Source organism: Vulpes lagopus, chromosome X (genome assembly GCF_018345385.1).
Source record: "Vulpes lagopus strain Blue_001 chromosome X, ASM1834538v1, whole genome shotgun sequence".
Taxonomy (NCBI): domain Eukaryota; kingdom Metazoa; phylum Chordata; class Mammalia; order Carnivora; family Canidae; genus Vulpes; species Vulpes lagopus.
In genome coordinates, this window is record NC_054848.1 from 2629283 (window position 1) to 2635542 (window position 6260).

Consider the following 6260-nt stretch of genomic DNA (forward strand, 5'->3'; position numbering starts at 1 on the left):
GTTGCACCAAAAATGACTTAAAAATTTCCTTTTGGGGTGATCCTGGAGTTCTGGGATTGAGTCCCGCATCTGGCTCCCTGCATGGAGCCTGCTTCTTCCTCTCTCTCTCTGCCCGTCTCTGCCCACCCCCACCCCCCGCCACGTGTATCTCATGAATAAATAAAAATCTTTAAAAAAATTTCCTTTTGGTATCCCTGAAGAACTGGATTCCTGTTATATAAAAGCTTTGTTCTTTCTTTAGACCTACAAAGAAGTATGTACAGTTGACTTCACCAAATGATTTATTCCCTTTTCCCATATTTAGAAATCCCTTATGATCCCTCAGACAGTTCCTTCTGGAGCAAGTTTCCTCCTTCCCCCCAGCCAGCCCCAGTGGGTTCACCTTTACAGGCTCTGGGACTAGGACAGGAGGTAAGACATGTGACTGTTTCCTCACTGGGAACCAAGTAACAATTTTAAAAGGGCAAATCACCATGGAGGTTTTGTGTGTTTATAGTGGGTGTAACAGACTGGTCGGATGGCGCTGGACAAGGTACTTTGGGAGATGATCAGGGTTACAAGATTGAACACCTGTGTGTCCTCCACATTCTATTATTTTTTTAAATAAAATTTTTTATTTATTCATGAGAGACAGAGAAAGAGAGAGAGAGAGAGAGAGAGAGAGAGGCAGAGACCCAGGCAGATGGAGAAGCAGGCTCCACGCAGGGAGCCTGACATGGGACTCAATCCTGGGGCTCCAGGATCACTCCCTGGGCCAAAGGCAGGTGCTAAACCACTGAGCCACCCAGGGATCCCCTGTCCTCCACATTCTTATGTGGAAGCCGTAACCCCCAGTTAGGGGTGGGGTATTTGGAGAAGATCAAGGTTCCATAGGGCAGGCCCCACAAGAAGGCACAAGGGTTAGTGCCCCCCACAAGAAGATAAAGACATAGCTTGCTTCATCTATCCCTTTCCACCATGTGGCGACAGGTTGATGAGGTGGCCATCTGTCTATCAGAAAAAATCATCACCAGAACCCACCCACATGGTCACCTTCATCTTGCATTCTCCAGCCCGCCTAACAGTCAGAAACCAATGTGTACTGTTAAAGATCCCCCTTGCCCCCCCAAATCTGTGGTATTTCATTAGAGCAGCCTGAGACCGTCTCCATGCAGAATGGCCTACTGTCGAAGACTATGTCGGTATTCCAAGATGAAGAATTCCCTCTATTACTGGTAATAGGATTTGTAAGCAACTGGGAAATACAAAGTACACCCTAGAAAAGACCGGTATTATCCCCACAGGAAAGAAAAGAAGGCAATCAGAAAAGTAAAAAGAAAATTATTTTAGAAATGCATCAGGGGTATGTAGAGTATTCTCGGGCAACAACGGTATAGAATATGGACGAAAGGGGATGCCTTTGAATTTAGGATGTGGAATATGCAGGATTGGGCTCCGTGCTCAGCGGGATATTCTCTCTCTCTCTTTCCCTCTGTCCCTCCCCCCCCCCCCCACTGCTTCCCTGTGAGCTCTCTCTCTAAAAAATTAAAAAAAAAATAATTTTTTTTAAATATCCTAACTTTATTTTTTTAAAATTTTTATTTATTTATGATAGTCACAGAGAGAGAGAGAGAGAGGCAGAGACACAGGCAGAGGGAGAAGCAGGCTCCATGCACTGGAAGCCCGACGTGGTATTCGATCCCGGGTCTCCAGGATCGCGCCCTGGGCCAAAAGCAGGCGCTAAACCGCTGCGCCACCCAGGGATCCCAAAAAAAGAATAATTTTTAAATTAAAATTGAATAAAGTTAAAATAGGTAAAACATTTTGAAAATGAAAGCTAGATGAAATGATTTTCAGAGGAAACAGAAATCACTCAAGTAAGGACAGAAGATACATACACAGACTATGAGCGTGTAATTATTGAGGACCATATCAATGACTTTTTTTTTTTAAAGGCACAACTAGACACGTTTCCTCCTACTAATGTTACATAGCAAAACTCGCTTTTTCGAAGCGATATAAGCTGCTTCAGACTGTGTGGAAAGGGGGAAAACATCTAAAGCATTATTCTATTTACAGAATTGCCATAATTGAAAAACTAATGCCGAGAGATTAAAATCATGTACGATTAATGATGCAAGATTTCCACAACAATAGCAGCTAGATCTCGGTAGGAATGCAAATAGCAGTGTTTCCTCCACCTGATTGGGGCTCATCCCAATAATGCCAGGATGCTCTCACAACAGAATTGGATGTGTGTGTGTGTGTATTCTGTGAGTAGGAGTAGAGATTATGATATTTCCCCGCACCCCAGAATGTAAAATTGAAGAGCAGTTGCATGAAAGGAGTCTTGAATGTAGACAAAATGGCGACATTCCATAATGAAATGTGAGCTGCAGAGGACATGAGTCAATCCAAGTGGGAGGTAATTGTGTTCCCAGGAGCTGGCGGTGTGATGAGGCCAGAAGCAGGAGTCACGGTGGATGGGGGGCGTGGGAATGGAGGGTTTTGGGTGTGCATATGAAGGAAAAGTGGTCCCATGGGCATGGCGCTGTGGATGTCACTTCACACATGGGGGTCAGTGAGCATCATGCACCTCATGGGAACCCACCTGTACACAGGCGTGTTTTGTCAATAACCGCACTCCAGGAGCCACACTGTCCGTGTGTCCATTACATCTCAGGAGCTTAACATGCTCACTGAATTTAGCTTGGGTATTTTGATAGAGGATTAAGCCCCCTGTTCCTTGTTTCCTTTTCTCCTTTCCACGAGAATCAAGTATCTGTGTCCCACTGGCAGTGCAGAGAGACAAAACACAGAAAAACCCTACAGCATTTCTTGGAAAATTTAAGTACAGTGAAACTCTGCAGCAGATTTCAAGGAAATACTATATTGAATAAACTCATCTATATAAATAACTTGGAATAATGTTTTTAGAAAAGGGCTCAAGTCCTATTAAGCGTCTTCAGTAGATGAAAACATAGAGTTCACAGACATATGGGGATGAGTGTCTTCTCCATGGATCATGCTGGCCTAAAGCCGAAATAATGGAGAATTGATTTTCCCAAATCAAAACAGAATGATGTTGTTATACCCTTGGCATTTTCAGAAAGTTATTGGTATGGAAATCCCAGGGTTTTCACACTTTGTGCATGTAGGGAGCACGGGTCAAAATCGACTAAATAGGGAAAACAATATGTTTATGAATCTTTCTTTAAAACACATGTATTAAAAAAAAAAACACATGTATTGGGGATCCCTGGGTAGCTCAGCAGTTTAGCGCCACCTTCAGACCAGGGCATGATCCTGGAGACCCTGGATTGAGTCCCACATCGGGCTTCCTGCATGGAGCCTGCTTCTCCCTCTGCCTGTGTCTCTGCCTCTCCCTCTCTCTCTCTCTGTGTGTGTGTGTCTGTCATGAATAAATAAATAAAATCTTAAAAAAAAACACATGTATCTGAATTACAAAATTTAGCCACTTAGAATATACAGCTCAGGAGCTCCTGGACAGCTAAGTTAGTGGAGGTGAAAGTCTTGATCTCAGGGTTGTGTGTTCTAGCCCCATGTCGAGTATAGAGAATACTTAAAAAGAAAATCTTTAAAAAAATTTAAAAATAAAAAAAATTAAAACACACAGCTCAATGGTATGACATTTCTTCACAGAGTTGTGTGGCCATCAGCACAACCAATTTTAGGATATTTTCATTATTCCACAAAGAAATCTTGGGCCCAGCAGCGGTCACTGCCTCTCCCCAGTGCTCCCAGCGCTGCACACCACACATCTACTCTCTGTGTCTGTAGATCTTCCTATTGTGTGCATTTTATGTAAATGGAATCCTGCAACATGTAGTTTGCAACAGCCTTTCTTTGACGTAATGTTCCCAAGATGTATCCAGAGTGTAGCCTCTCACACACTTCATGCACTTTTTTTTTCAAGATTTTTATTTATTTATTCATGAGAGACACACAGAGAGAGGCAGAGACACAAAAAGAGGGAGAAGCAGGCTCCATGCAAGGAGCCCGATGTGGGACTTGATCCCGGGACTCTGGGATCATGATCTGAGCCGAAGGCAGACTCTCAACCACTGAGCCACCCACGTGCCCCACTTCATGCACTTCTTTTTTTTTATTTCATGCACTTTTATTTTAATATAATACTCCCTGATTGAAGAGCACACCACGTGTCGCCTGTCCATTCATCTACCGATGGGCATTTACACGGCTTGCCTTTTTTAGCTATTACAGACAGCGCTGCGAGGCACACTGCTGTGCTGGTTTTTACGGGCAGCTGTACTTCCATGTATGACTTGGAATGACAGTGCTGTATCACAGTAAACACGTATCCTAAAAGATCGCCATGCAGCTTTATTTCAAAGAAAGCACAAGACCAACTGAGGGTCTGAGTATGAGAACCTCTGCAGCATAGGCAAGGTACGTAAAGTCCGCACCACAGAGGTGGCCCCGAGTCATCTGATTGATGTTACTCTGACGTGTGTTGAGTATCCAAGCCATCTGGACTATTGCTCTTCCATTTCTAAATACGATTTGTGCTTGTAGGCCTCTACTATTTCTAGTATTCCTGTTGATGGAACATCTTTGGTGAAAAGCATGTGCAAGACTTTTCCTCAGCTCTTGCCCACAGGGGTTTCTTTATTCTCAATAATCCCATCTGTCACTGTGATCTGCTCTTAAAAACCCACAAGTATCTAAATAAATAAATAAAATCTTTTTTTTTTTTAAAATCAAACCCACTGACGAGTATCCTAGATTGAGCATGGGAGGAAGAATCAGAGCCCTCGAGCGGCTAGACTCAATCTCCCCTTTTAATGACCTAACATCATCCACTCTCTCTCTTGCTCCTAAACTGATTCTGAAATGACCTTTTTTTTTTCTAATTAATTTTAGAATTCACCTATAGAGAAGCATGGGTGACTGAATGCTATCTGCTTACCCTTCCAGTTCTTGCAATCCATGAAAGTCTTACAATGGAAATGATTTAAAAGGGAATTCATTTTTATGGTCGCATGATGCTAACTGGAGTTTAATAGTCAGTGACAAGAAAAATACAAGCTCAGAATGTGGCCAGAGTGGAAAAAAGACCTGCTTTGTCTAAATCTTCCCAGGATTTATGCCCCACTCCCTGGAGCATGGATTCGCCCATGACTTCCAGCTCTTGCCTGTTGGTATGATGCCCACCAGGGTGTCGGGTCCACATGATGTTTTGTGGGATATCCTATGGGATATCCAGGCTGCCTGTAGCTTTTTTTTTTCCTTTTTTTTGCCTGTAGCTCTTAACACTGCATTATTATAGAAGGTGACAAGTATGTGTCCTTTGGCTAAGCCACCCAGTCTGTGATATTTTGTTATGGCAGCTCTAGCAAATGAATACAATCACTTACAGCCCCCAAAATCCAGGAGTATGAATTAACAGAGTCTCGATTATGAGACGTAACCCCAGGTTACTTCTAAGAGCCACATATCCGCACTGTACATCCTGGCATTTGCCAAAGTTACAGTGCTAGTGACTCTGGGTGGATAAGAGCCATAGTCCCCAAGGAAAATACCCTGTAGGCAATGATTATGGGTTCCCTGGGAAAGAGCCAGAGTAGATAATATAGAAGAACCACCCTGGATTTTTCAAACACCAACTGAGAACTCTGTTTATGCCCACCATGAGACCCGTGGCACCTGAGAGTCATAATCAATTAACTTTATTTATTTATATTTATTTATTTATTTACTATTTTTTTAAACAATTAACTTTAATAAGAAGTGCAAGGTTACATGACCCTTCGGATTTTCACTGAGTTAGAATTGAAGCTACTCATACTGCCTCATTTAGCGCACACACTAGTTTCTGAAGGCAGGCGCCTTGTAAGAAACCGTGCAATCAACAAATGCTCGTTTAGGGTACAGGTTGTGATAGCCAATACTACAACGATTCAGGGATGAGTGTGTTGTGCTCACAAAGCCTGCCGACAAGGGAAGGAGAAAGAGCAGCCATAAGCATTCAGAGCGTAGCAGAGAACACTGAAGAATACCAGTAGATGCGTGTTCTCATCTGAGTTAATCCCATCAAAATTGTAGAGCGCACATTGTGTTTCTTTGTGTTTGACACCATGACTCTGAGGGCACATTTCAACAAGCCGGTGAGAGAGCTAGACTCATTCTACTCCACGTGGCCATGGATGTGCCACGTGTCTGGGGTTGGTTTCTTTGTGGCTCATTTCCTCATTTGTATGTCTCTTGGGTGTTGAGCAACGAATGTGCTCCCATGTTGT

General features: G+C 43.1%; 1 non-coding gene across 1 annotated transcript; it reads right to left on the reverse strand.

Annotated features, from left to right (window-relative positions):
* Positions 1 to 316: 316 nt before the first annotated feature.
* LOC121483701 lies at positions 317 to 441 on the reverse strand. Its single transcript, XR_005985815.1, has one exon. It is a non-coding gene; the product is annotated as a small nucleolar RNA SNORD22 (small nucleolar RNA).
* Positions 442 to 6260: the final 5819 nt, after the last annotated feature.